Here is a 13827-nt window from a genome sequence, read left to right as displayed (position 1 = left end):
GAGAGGTAGTTTGGAGAGCACCGGAGTGAGGTCTGGGTAGAGTTTGAGTTGGGTGCACTGTGCAGGGAAGGCTGTGGACTCTGTGGCCTGGGGATGGTGGGCATGAAAGGGAGAGGGAGGCTGAGGTGCTTCTTGGTCCCCACCATGTGCAGATGAACAGAGGAGGCTGTGAAGTCTTAGGAGAGGGGCTGCTCATGCATACAGGTTGAGAGCCACCCGAGAGGAGGGCTCAGCAAAATGAGAGGGAGGGGGCTGTATAGGGTAGGGGCATAGCTAGGGGTGGGTGGGAGCCAGATCAGCCAGGTGAGGGTCCTGTGAGATGGAAGTTGGTGCGCTATGGACACAAATGCTGCAGTGAGGGAGAGGTCGGGTTGAAGGGGATTTGCAGTCTTGGCAGATTTGAGGTACAGTCTTTATGTTTGCCCTTGTGTATGTGTGTGTTTGACTCTGCCTCTTTGCCTAGAGGATTTTAGGTGGGAGCTGCTGGCCCAGGAGCACAGGCAGAGAAGGACACAGAGGCAGATATGGAGGCTCATAGGCCAAGGACAAAGATCCAAGCGAGCAGGAGGGTTTTGAGCTTTGGAAGAGAATGAGTGTATGTCAGGAGTTATTCTTGAAGTGCTGGAAATCTAAGTGAAACTGACTAAAAATACTTCACTGGTGAATAAATCTAAAAAAATACTCCATTGGTGAATAAATTTATAAAAATAAAAATATTAATTTCAGGTACGGGTAGATCCAGGCACCCAAGTAAACTTCCAGTCACTTTTTCTTACATTTTCTCCAACTCCCGGCTGTCCTCTGCTGTGTTGATGTTACTCTCAGGAATGCTGTTCACATGAGGAAGCAAAATGGCTAAGCCAGCTGCTGTCTTACATCCTCACAGGTTCCCCCGCAACAGTGCGAGCACTAGTTCCTGGATTTGATTTAATGGACTATCTTGTGGCAAGTCTGTATTCCTCAGCTGTGTTCACTGTGCTTGGGTGATGACCTGTTCTGCTCAGCCTGGCCTGGGTGCTGTGACAGAAGGGAGAAGAGGTGGTTTCTGAGAAACACAGGGGCTGTGTGGCAGAAGAATGGTGGACTCCAGGAAGGCCTAGGGTACCCAAGGAAGCGGCTGGAGCAGACATTGGAAGCCCTGGGAAGGGGGAGGAGGGAGCTACTGCCCCTGGAGCACAGACAGAGAGAAGGATGGAGAGGCAGGTATGGAGCAGGAGGGGACTGCCTTGTGACCTCCCCCTCCTTTCCAGACAGGGTGGGGATGGTAAGGTTGCTGACTGGTCTCTGCAGCACTCCTGAGAGACAGCAGACTCTGGAGCGAGAACATCAAGCTGGAGGCTGACTGATCAGGAACTGCCCTGGGAGCCCTAGGGCTAGGCAGCAGGAGTGGCCTGAATGCAGACAAGCACTGGCCCAGGCACAGCAAGCCTCTTGCCTTAGGAGTCAGATATTGTCTGGGTTGGGCAGGCTGGGTACGAATGTGCTGGTCTGCAGAGACCTGAGCCAGAGCACTGGCTGGGGAGCAGGTGTGATGGCTGCTCCTCCTGTGAAGGTGCATGGGGGCTGAGTGCTGTCTGCAGGTATGTTTCGTGTGTCCTCTGGGTGAAGAGCGGATCACAGCCTTGTCTGTGGGGTGGAGGCTTCTATTCTACTGGATGAATATGGACTGGGGTTGGGGAGACAGACAATAAGCAAGAGATCAAGTGACCAGCACTCTGGGTGATAATAAGGACTGGGAATAAGGAAGCAGGCAGTGAGGCTGGGTGCAGCTCGGGTATGAACATGTGCATGTGCATGGTGATGTGTGTGCACTTGTGTGTGATGCATGGGAATAGTGTGTATTTGTGCACGTGGTATATGTGTGCATGCGATATGGTCCTGGTAGGAGTGTGCGTGTGTGAGGCCACTTGAATCATGTGTGCAGTGCACATGTATAGGCATAGATGTGTGTGTGTGTGTGGTGTAGGGGATGCAGGTACATGAGTGATGCCTGTGTGTGAGCACACGTGGTCCATGTGATGCCTGTGTGTTCACTTGGGGTGCACAGATGATTTGTGTGGGCACCTCTGTGTCAGGGCACAAGCTGCTGGGAACACACAGTCATCACTGAGAATAATCTGAAATCTTTAACAAGACCTCCATCACAGCTGGAGGGAAACAGGAGAGAAGTGACATGCAGGTGTGTTGATATGGCACCCTGACACCCCATGCCCAGAGAGCGTGGCTGACGACGGCTGTCCTGCCTGGTGATCGGCACTGTTTGTGGCCCAGGCCTGCTGCTTTTGGGTCAGGACCTGATCTTCCTGGAAGGCCCTTCAGCACTGCTCCTTCCTTGCCCAGAGGCCAGGACTCAATGTCTCAATGCCCAAAGAGTGACGTTAATGTTTCCCCTAAAGATGTTGTCCAGGGGAGGCTCAGCCCCACCTAGAGCCAAGGGGACCCTGGCATCACCCCAGCCCCTCTGGTCCAGGTCAGCTTCCTCTACCTCTCTGTGGCCTCACAGAGACAAATGCCGGCTGCTGGACTGTGGTCCTTGTCATCTTCTAATCATCAGGTTTTCAAAGAGGTGGAGGCCCAGTGTCTGCTGCAGCACCCCCTGCATGTGTTTGGTTTACTCCTCCTCCCAGCCGTCCTCTGCAAGGGCTCTAAGCAGCTGTACCAGTTTGCAGGGGCCTATTCCTCCTGGTAGGGCAGCTGTGGCGTCCCCATCTGTCCCCTGCCTCGCCCTGCATCTTCTCTCCCCAGCTCGTGTCTGGCTTCCCCCGCTGCTCCTCCCTCTCCGGCTTTAGTCTCTTGCTGTTTTAATGAGGGCTTGGCCTCCTGTGTGCGGCGGCTCAGTGGCAGTGCATTTAATTAATACTCTTACATCGCAGTTCTTCAGAGTAAATGCTGCCATTTTATTTCTCACTAATTGGAAGAGGCTAGTTAAGCACTGAGATAAATGACCCTTTCTGCTAGGGACCTCTCAGCCCGGAATCTCTATCAGGATGGCTGTGCTGGGCCGGCTACTTCCGGCCCTGTCTGGAGTGTCAGGCTGGGAGGGCAGCAGAGCTGGCTTGCTTTGCCCTTTGCTTATGGCCAAGGCAGAGGTCCTGACCAGGCTGAAGTTCACCCCTGACCTTTGGGGAAGACATGCAGGTGAGGATGCTGCAATGGCCCATTCCTCCTCATGTCCCAGCTCTACCCTGGCCCTGGACACGGCTCCCAGAGACCCTGGGGAGTTTTTAGTATGGGTTTCCAAAATCTTCCCCTGGCTCAGTCCTCACTTACCTCCTTCTCTCCCTGTGGCCTGGTCCTACTGCCAGCCTGCATACCTGCTCCCCTAGGCTGAGCCTGGTGTTGGCAGCTCAGCGCGGCCGCAGATAGACATGTGTTGAAATGGATGTTTCCCCAACAAGTGTCTGCTCCACATTCTACTGCAATCGAGGAGACACAGGTTACACCAGGACTGCTGGCCACCCAGGCTGGGTGGCAGGAAGAATGCAGGCATGCTCCCACATGTCTTGGGGATGGCCACTGGGTCATAGCATGTAGGAGTTGAAGGAGTATGCCTGCCCCACTCACTGGGCCACCATTATGCAAGAGAAAGCATTTTAGCCACCTGCATGTCTGTGCATCTGGGAAGAGCTGGATGAACCCTCACTTTGAGCAGAGCAGTTAGGAGAAGTGAGGGGGAGCTGTAGGCATGAGAGGGGTGCACATCGGAAGTGTAGAGCTGGTTTGGTTTGGGGGTGGTGTGTGGGTGCTGTACGCTGGCAGCCTACTCTTTTGGGCACCTGCTTCTCTATTTATGGGGGAAGTGCATGGGCAGCAGCTACAGTCCACGCACCACACGCAGTGGTTTACTTGGGGATACTGTATGGATAGAGTCAGGATGATGTCTTCTTCTAGCTTTCTTGAAGCAAATATATTTTGTATTATACTCAGGCAATAAATGCAAGAAAGTAAATAAAGTTTTTCTGTATTTCTTGGTGCACACCCAGGTGTTATGAGCCGAATGGTCTGTGTACCGAAGGGAGTGCACATTATAACTGGCACAGGTGCCCTCACATGCTCTGCTCCTTTGTGTCTGGGACCAACGAGCATGCTTGTCACTTACCTGGACACCCAATATGTCTGTGTCTCTCTCCTTTCATGAGGAGCCATGCTGTGGGCTTCTGGGGTCTTCATGTTCTCGCCTTGTTGTGTTGGTGACAGGAATTGGGGTCAGAAGGGCACTGTCGGAGCAGGTGTGAACCCGCAGAATGATAACCTATTATGATATCAATGGCTCTGCCAGCTGAGTTTGTCTTCAGGGATGAGGACAGCTCTAGCCAGAGCCCAGGCATGGATTTATGAAGCACTATCAGGAAAACATGAGGAGGAAAGCAACCAAAGTGCTGGGGACAGGGGTGCTTGGAAGAGGTGGCCCTGCTGCTGTGCTGTGGGCTGGCTGCAGTGGCAGAGCTGGCAGAGGGCCAGCGGCAGGGGGGCCCTGAGGGGCAGCAGGCTGGCTTTGGGCTTTGCCCTTTGTATTCCTCTAGTCATCTATTGCTGAGAATTAGCTGGAATTTCTTTCTGTCCGTCCTCTCTTTCTTCCCTCTATCCTTCCTTCTTTCCTTCTCTTCTCTTTCTTTCCTTTATCCCCACTCTGTAGTTCTTCATCCTTCCTCTGCCCCGGACCCTATGGAACCTGCTGTATGGAGCCCTAGTCCAGCCTCCGCTGCCCAGATTCCTGGAGAGACACATCAGGAGGGTTTCAAATGCCATCCTAGGGAGTAGGGAGGGTGTCCTGTGGGGTGGGGATCCCCTGGACGTAGACAGGTGGGAGCCCCCTCACCACCCAACGCCATGGCTGGATCCCCATGAGGGCCGGTGCCCCAGCTGTTCTCAGCATCTTCCAGGGTGCACCTGCACTTGGGTTGCTACAGCTCTGCTACTCTGGTGTGGGCTCAGCCACTGTGGACCCTCCTGAGGGATGCTGCTGTCCTCTGCTGCTGGCCACTATCACTCTGGCCTCAGGGAATGGTGCAGCCTCTTCCCCTCAGGGAAGAAGATCCTTTTAATTTTTTGCAAATATGCATTTTCTGGGGCTCTTGTCTTCTGTCTCTGCCTTCCCTCTACTCATTCCCCATTTCCCTGTCGTGGCCTTTGATGTCTATCTGATGCTGCCCTCTTTGTAGTGAGCTGCTCTTTCTCTCTGGGAGCTTTTAGAACTCTCTTTTTGTCTTTGATATTTGTGGTTTCATTATCATGGGTCTAGGTATGGGGCTTTTCTGAGCTATGTATTGATAAGCTGTCTATGAACCTATGGCATTGAAATCTTTCATCTAACTCGGGGAAGTTCTTGGCCATAATTTTTTCAAATCTTCTTTCTCTCTCCTCCCCCCTTCACCTGGGATCATCCACATCACCTAACTTTTCTCACATGCCCTCCCTCTCCTGCTTCCTTCCCAGAGCACCAGCCAGCACTCTTGACTAACTTTCCAGGGTCCGAGTTGGCTGTTTGCCTCATCCATTCTGCTATTTAGTTCAGCAGCCCAATCCTTTTTCAGTGACATTTGTCCTGACCAGTTGTTTGTAGCTACTCATTTCTGCTCTGTGTTTCGAGTGTTGTTCTTTATTTCCCTGGTAATACACGCCATGTTTATTTCAACTCTGCTGTCTGTCATGGGCTGTTCTGGGCATGGTCTTTTGTTACGGCACATGTGCTACTCAAATGTGAGCTCTGCTCCCCAGCGGGTGTGTGTGACTAGCTGGTTGTTATATAGGGGTAGGGAGGACTCGTGCCAGCTCAGGCCCTTTGTAGTGAGTAGGACTAGGCCCCAGATCTGGCTTTCCTTCCACTCCCTTGTGTGCCTACTGACCCAGGAGCCTAGCTTCCTAGGTTGATGGTGGGAAATGGACTCCCTTTGGGGACACCCCCACTTTACCCATAGGAGTGCAGTTGGCCCAGGACCATGATGTGATTGTCGCACAGCACTTTGGTCTTGGTGTGTTTCAGAAGGCAGGGTATTTAGTCTTGTCCATGATTGCACATGCCCTGTGTCTTGCTGGGATGGGATAGGGAGGGTCTGCATCATAGGAACCCAGGAGGTGTGAATGGGGCCTGGCCAAGGCAGGGGAAGGAAGGAGGCTGGATGGGGCCCTGGAGGTGGAGTGGGAAGGAGGAGGGATGCAGGATGATGTCCAGGCTCTCAGTTGGAGGAGGGGATATCTCTGACTGATTTTGCTCTGGGGAGGGGCGGGATGTAGTGTCAAGAGGAAGGAGTGTCCAGACTAGATAGTCCTTCACTTGAGTCTCCTGCGACCATGCTAATGGACAACTCTGTGGCCCTTGTAGCTCTTGCTTGGCCCTGGCACAGAAAGATGTGGGACCTGAGGACCCTTCTCCACTGAGGGAGACCTGCCTGGGTGTACGGAGGCCATAAGTGGCCGGCAGAAGAGCGTGACCCCCAGAGTCTGGGTCTTGGATTTGGGCCCAGGTTGCCCTCCTGGGCAAGCACACTGCCTCCGCAAGCTTTGTTTTCCTCATCTGTGAAATGGGAGCATAGTTCAGCAAGTGTGGGCTGATGAGGGACAGACACAGCCTGGGGGCTGGCAGATGGGTGAGCAGGTGGGGTATGAGCTGGTGGAGGCCACAAGCCCAGGAGGGCTGGTCCCTGGGCAGAGTACAGCACCGGGGATCAACTACTCTTGTTTCAAAAAGAAGGGAAAGCAGTGTGTGTTCCGGCTACTCTGCAGGGTGGGGAGGAGTCTGTCCCTTTGGCTCTTCGCACCCCTCCTGCTCACTTAGCTCAGAGCTGGCAGCCACCCAGCTCCGAGTGAGACGTGGCAGCCGGGAGGCTGAGGCTCAGCCAAGCCCCAGATGGCTGGCGAGAGGTGCTTCCCCCGAACGGAGCAAGACAAGGATAGGGCTGACCTGGTGGGAGGGGCAGGAAGAGACCAGAGCCTGGGAAATGCCATCCCTGGCCCTGGCGCTGCCTGCATGCTCCCCAGCTGCACCCTACCCGAAGCCTCCCTGTAGATGCAGGAGCCTGAACTGGGGCTCTGGGCACAGGCAGGGGTGTGGGGGCCCTCTCAGGTTCTGGCTGGGGACCCCTGGTCCTGGCACCCCAGCTCTGATCAGACCCCTCTCTGACCTGTGTGTGGGTGAGCGTGTATGTGTGTGCCTGTGCACAGCCCCTTCCACACGGGCTGCTCTGGAGAAGGAAGCCCTTGCGGGGTTTTAGTCTGCTGTTCGGTTCTGGTAGTTACCAGAAGTCCTTGAAACTACCTTTCTCTGCTCTATCTTCTTGTGGCCTTGCTTCTGGTCATCTGGCTAACCTCCCTTTGCTTCCCTCTTATAAAATTGTGAGGTCACATTTAGAGCCTATCTTAGTCTGTTTGGGCTCTGTAACAAAAACATAAACAAGGTTGGTTACAGATAATAGAGTTTATTTCTCACAGCTCTGGAAGTTGGAAGTCTGAGGTCAGGATGCCAGTGTGGTCAGATTCTAGAGGGGACCCTCTTCATGGATCATAGACAGGGTCTTCTTGTTGTATCCTCACATGGTGCCTCACATGGGAGCCCTCTGGCGTCTTTTTGATAAAGAAGGGCACAAATCTCACCCATGTGGAAGGGACCTTATGACCTAATCACCCCCAGAGTCCCTCCTCTCAATACCATGACCTTGAGGGAACGTGTTTCAATATAGGAATTTTAGAGGGACATGGACCTTCAGTCTGTGCAGGAACCACCCTGAAAACCCAAGATAACTGTCCCGTCTCAAAAGCCTTGACTGCATCATATCTTCAAAGTCCCTTTTTCTCCATAGGTGACATTCACTGGTTCCAGGGATTAGAACCTGGCCACATCTTTAGGGACCGTCTTTCAGCTGACCATGCCACGGTCCTTTATCATATTCACACCTTCGCTGCTTCTTCCATCAGCCCAGGGCAGAGGGTCTGCAGTCCTCTCTTAGTGTCATGGGGGTCTCATGCTCCTTCTCTTCTCCCCTTTCTGTCATCTCGACTTTTCTTTCTGCACAGCAGGATGTTGTTAAAGGAAAAACGATTCAGTGATATTTGTAGAAGCATGGTAAGGCACGCTTTATTCGGAACCATCACAGCAGGTACAGGGACCACAGCAGTGGGATTCTGCAGCAGAGAGAGAGATTGGGCTCACTTCTGAATACAGTACAGGCAAGTGGGAATTTATAGTCAAGGAACAGTGTAGGGGTCTGTGGTAGAAAATGACTAAGAGGAAACATCAGGGGTGAGGGTTAAACTCACCTAACAGGATTCTTACTAAAGCCAGGCTAGGGTGACCAGACATCATGGGGAGGGGGAAGGTGAAGAATGAGGAGGAACTTGATCAGATATCAAGAGTGGTCAGATATTGGGGGTAGGGGGGAGTTCTGGCTACATTGATCAAGCAGGATTCTAGCTAAAATTAGAGTTTATAAGTAAGTACACAGATGAGCCTTGGTAAGCAGAGAATCTCTGTCTGTGTCCACTCCTCATATTCTTCGTTGTCACTGTACCATTGCTGGTGGGTTGACATGAGTATGATTCTTGGTTTGCAGCTCCCAGCTGTCTGATCCTGGTGGCTCACTATGCCTCTGAGCCGTGCGGTGTTGGCCTCATGGGTCAGACAGAGCAGAGTGGAGGGGCACGGCCTGCAGCCTGGTGCAGGACAGAGCCAGACAAGGCCCTTCCAGGGGAGTGTCCAGGCAGGGGCCAGCCCCTTCTGGGCCTGAGGGTGAGGCCTTGGCTGGAGAGAAACGGGACCTGGCTTTCTGTTCAGAGGAGCTGGGGATGGTTGGCGTCAGAGTGAACATTTGTCAAACATACATATCTTTTCCTTGTATAATCTTGTTTGGAAAAGTTGTTTCCTATTGTCATTGAGACAGTAGAGTCAAAGTTCTGGCCCTGTCCTCAGTGGGGATGCTGGGTTCTGGTTTGGAGCTAAAGGGGGTGAAGGCCAGGAGGGCTAAGCTGGCCGGTGGGTGGTGCAGCCTGCTGCAGCCGCTCTCCTGGTATAGCCTCCCTGCACCAGCCATGGGCCAGTTTGGGGTGGTGGCCATCTTGCTGCCTCAGGAGGTTGACAAAGGCCCTGCTGCCTCTGCTTCCCCTGAACTTCCCAGCAGTGTCTCCCTAGGCTTCCTAATACCACCTCCCACTTTGCATTTGGGGGATGTGAAGCTCAGGGAGCTCAAAGAGCTTCACTCCCCAGGCTACACCCCTGGTGAGACAGGGGCCAGTGATGTGAGGGGGAGTTAAATTAGTGTCTTAGGCTCCTCCTGTGCCCCCCACCCCCTAGCAAGACAGCAGGGCCCTTTGTGACCTTTGAGGGATCCAGGGAAGGTCTAGAGCAGTGTATCCCAGACTTTAAAGTCCTTTAATCACCTGGAACTTGCAGAAATGCTGGTTCTGGTTCAGCAGGTTGGGGTAGGGACTGGGATTCTGGGGTTCTCACAAGCCCCCAGAGCATGTTCCTGCTGCTCCTGGGACCACACCTTGCAGGCTTCTAGGGTCAAGCTGGATGGACTGTTCTCAGAGGCCAAATACTTTTATGGACTAGGCCTTTGCCTAGTCCAGGGAATCCCCAGGTATTTAATAGGGGGATGGGTGGAGTCCTCTGGGGCCCTTTGGGCCATGCCTATGACCCACACAGCCCCTCTGCCTCCAGCCTCTGGCAGTACGTGTGGGGGTTTTGAGAAGACTCACAGATGCCCCCTGCTCTTCCAGCCTGGGGGGTGCTGAGTTCCAGCAACAATGAGGCTAGTTGTCTCACTCTTTTTCTTTATGGTTTTTTCCTGCCCTGCCCTGTGAACAAAGGACACCCAGGCCCCTGCCCCCAGGGAGTGTCAGCCTGGTGATGACAGAGAGCCCACAGCACTGCCAATCTGACAGCAGACAGTCTCGGCAGTGTGACACCTGGCTGACAGGAAGGAACAGCCTGAGCTGAGACTGAGGCTATTCAAGAGGTGCCAGAGTGTTACTGACACACTTGTGTGTCCCCAGAGCCACAGGCTGACCCCACTGGCACTCCCTGGTTTGAACCCTGGCAGTGTGAATGATGGTGGGTGGGTCAGGGAGGGCAGAGGATGGGAAGGAGTGGAGGGAGCATGGCTGAGGGGCAGCTGGGCACTGGGCCCACCCTGTCCTCTGCAAACACTATGGCATGTCACTCTTGCCCTCCTCTTCCACATCCACTTTACAGAAGAGAAACTGAGGGACACAGAGGAGACCCAGCTGGTTAAGTGGCAGGGCCAGAGCTATGTGATGGTAGAAACTCAGCCCCCACCTTTCTGCAATGTCTTAAAGGCCCAGACTCCAGGCTCAGGAGGCTGACTAGGAAGCTGTGCACAGTCGGGGTTGAAGGTCAGGCCTGGATCACTATTGCCAGGGGAGCTTTGGGTGCATACTGTGTGTGACTTGGGCCCCAAAGAAGTGGCCTTTCTTCAGCCTCATCTACCAATGGCCCCAGGCCTCTGGCTGCCGGTGTCCAGCAGGTGGCTTGGCTGGCGTCTCCCTGCACAGCCTTGGGAAGCATGTTGGATCCAAACTGGCCTTTAGCAGGGAACACTGAAGCTTCCAGTGAGCTAGTGTTTGTGCCTCTCTGCTGAGCTGGACTATCCCTCCTTGTAACTTGGGGATGTTGTGGCTATAGCATTCTAGTATGCAGTCAGGTGGTGAGGGGCTGCAGGAGGAAGGAGACACAGAGGTCCAGGCCATCAACCTTCCCTGCCCCAACCCTCCTGGTTTCTTTCCCCGGGTCCAGGGCCTCTCTTGAGCCTGCTGCTCCAGAAGGGTGGATGAATGGATGGGGACCTGAGTGGTGTTACATGCAAGTGTGCTGGCAATACTCTTATGCCCCTTGAATGGTCTCAGCCTCTTGCCTGAGGGCTTCCAGTGGGTGCCAAACTCTAGGCTGGCCCAACCACATCCAGGGACCCTAGGCGGGACTGGAGTCTCTGAGGAGCGAGGCAGAGGGCCAGGAGAGCAGGGTTCCTACCGGTCAATGTCCCTGGGCCCATTCAGGAAACCAGTCAGGTACATCTGGGTCTGCCACCCTGGGGAGGAGGCCTTTCTCTGAGAGGCTTTGGGGCTTCTCCCCTCATCTACATACATGGGCATCATTTTGGGAGAAACTATTTTGTGAACACAGTAAGAAAGGATTCCTCTCAAAGGTTTTTCCTAGAAAAAAAGAGGCTCCTGGTTGTGGGATGTTACCATGCTGTCGGAGTCCCTCACCCCGGTACCCTTGCTCATGGCAGTGGCAGCTGCTGTGCCTGTCCTGGCCTGCCTGTGGGACTGTGCAGCTCCCCTTCCAACTGGCATGTACGACCTTTACGGCTGGCATTTCCAGTGCTTTCTCTCTCTCTGCTCTGCGGAGCACCATGAATCCCCAAGGCGGTCATTTGTCAGATGGTCCCGATGTCTCCTGACATCTTGCCAGAGTCCTCTGCTGCTAAGATAGTCGTGTTAGATGACTCCCAGTGCCTGTCTTCCCACCTTCACTCAACAATTGGAATGCTTTATAAACTGAGAAATCAAAGCACCAGAATTCTCAGTACAAACACTTATTGTCTACTTGTTCTTGCTCCAGAAGGCAGTAAACTTGCCCACTGTGTGCAGGGGAGGCCTTGAGCAGGAAGCCCTACATCTTCCTGAGGGAGGGGAGGCAGAGCCTCGGTAGGGGAAGCTGCTTTCTACACTTACGGAATGAGGTGGCAGGCTCTGGTCTGGGGGCAGCAAGGAACACTCCGCTGTCCTAAGACCTTCTAGAACCCACATGTCATGTCAATGACTTAGAAATGGCGTTATGAAAAAAATAGAGCAGGATGGCAGACTGGGACGTGACGAGGAAGGGGCATTTTTAGCCAAGGTCCTTCTGAGGAGGAGATATCTGAGTGACAACCTGGACTTCGGGAAGAGGGCTGTTCCAGGTGGAAGCAACAGCAAGTGCAGAGGCCCTGAGGCAGGCAGGAAGCCAGAATGAGCCAAGGACGGAAAGAAGAGCTCTGCGGCTGGAACTTGGAGCGAAGAAGAAGAAATCCATGGTGATGAGGGCAGTCATGTGGTAGGAAGCTGCTGGAGGGTTTGGCCGGGCGGGTGACAGTCTGATTCATGTTTCAGAGATTCTCTTGGGCAGCCGTGTGGAGAATGGACAACCAGGTCACACAGGTTCACCTCGCTCTGGTTCCTAGTCTGGAGTGTTCAGTGAGATGCCAGCAGATGGTGTGGTGCTGCCTGGGGAGCCCGTACAAGGTGGGGGTCCCTGGGACCGGGCTGTGAACATACATGGGCAGAGCTTCCACTGTGTCATGGAGCTGTCCTTGAGTGATGAGTAAGGCCCAGCTGGGTTGGCCAGGGGCTGGAGCATGGTGAGGGCTGCTGGGCTTCCTGTGGGCCCCAGACTTTGCTGTCACTGAAGCCTGGGAGGGTGGCATTGCCTTCACAGCAGCTCTGCTGGGTGGATGGCAGTGCAGAGCAGGGCAGTGGTGTGGTGTGGGTGTCCTCTGTTTGCCCCACATTAGCCAGGCAGGGGCTGCACTGGGACTGGCGGCCACTGGCTTACCTGAGGGTTTCTCCTTACTTGGCTGACCCTCTCTACTCATGCTGGGACTCAGGCCTAGGGTTGACCCTGCCAGGGTTATAACAGAGGTGGGATGGGTATTCCTGGGTTAGTCCCCTTGGCCCACTCTCCACTTACACCTGACTGACCTCCCATCTCCCTTGGGGCCCCTTGCTGGGGCAGTGCCCTTTAGTCCCTCAGGTGTGGCTCCCATCAGGAAGGTCTTGGGATAAATGCTTTGTCCTCAGAACCATCGGAGCACTTGGTGCTGTGACTTTGCTTCCTTTCTGGGTATTGATTCCAAGGTTGGTTTCATCTACCTGACCATCTGCTGACCTGGGGTCTGGCACTGAGGTTAGAGGTTCAGTGAGGCTGGTGGATGAGCAGGGAACCCTCTCTCTGGTAGGTGTGTTGGGGCAACCTTCCTGGGCTTTCACTTTCCTAGGAACACAGGCTTTGGGAGAGCTCTTTGAGACCTCTTGCTCACAGATTGCCCTGGCCCCAGAGTCCGGGCCCACTGCCGGGTGTGTGAGTAAGATGTCCGGGATTTCTGACAAGGCTGAATTGGAGTCATGAAAATGCTGCTGATTTTAGGGGAGAACTGTTTTTCACCGTGGGGCATCCTGTTTTTGTAGATGGTCTTTAGTGGGTTGAGAATGTTCCTTTCCATATTTGTTAGTTGAATTTTATAGTTTTATTCATGAATGGATGTTGAATTTTATTATATGTTTTCCTACATCATTTTGATGTGATCATGTGTTTTTTCTTCTTTGGTCTGTTGATAAGGTGGATTACACTGAGCTTTGAATATTGTGCCAGCCTGCATTTCTAGGATAAACTTAACTTGTTTGTGGTGTTTTATACTTTTTATACATTGCTGGATTAGACTTGCCAATGTTTTTTTGAGGATTTTTGTGTCTACGGTTATGAAGGATATTGGTTTATCTTTTTTTTTTTATTGCACATTTTCTAGTTTTAGTATCTGGGTAATTTTAGCCTTATAAAATGAGTTGGGAAATGTTTCCTCCTCTTCTATTTTCTAAAAAAGATTGTGCCGAATTGGTGTGATTTCTTCCTTAAGTGTTGAGTATTTTCTAGTAAAACCATATGGGCCTAGAGATTTCTGTTTTGAAAATTTTAAACTTCAAATTCAATTTCTTTAATAATGACAGGACTTTTCAGACTATCCACTTTATCTTCAGTGAGTTTTGATAATTTATGGTTTTGGAGGAAATCACACATTTCATGGATATTGTTGCGTGTATGTGCACAGAGTTGTTTGT

The 13827-nt window shown here is 52.9% G+C and overlaps 1 protein-coding gene across 1 annotated transcript in view; it reads left to right on the top strand.

Moving 5' to 3' along the window:
* Positions 1-13827, top strand: part of ADAMTS2 (ADAM metallopeptidase with thrombospondin type 1 motif 2) — a 254955-nt gene that overhangs the window by 22542 nt on the left and 218586 nt on the right. The window lies entirely within an intron of this gene.

Source organism: Otolemur garnettii, unplaced genomic scaffold (assembly GCF_000181295.1).
Source record: "Otolemur garnettii isolate 467f Iridium unplaced genomic scaffold, OtoGar3 scaffold00146, whole genome shotgun sequence".
In the NCBI taxonomy this organism is placed as follows: domain Eukaryota; kingdom Metazoa; phylum Chordata; class Mammalia; order Primates; family Galagidae; genus Otolemur; species Otolemur garnettii.
This window is presented reverse-complemented; position numbering and strand designations above follow the sequence as displayed.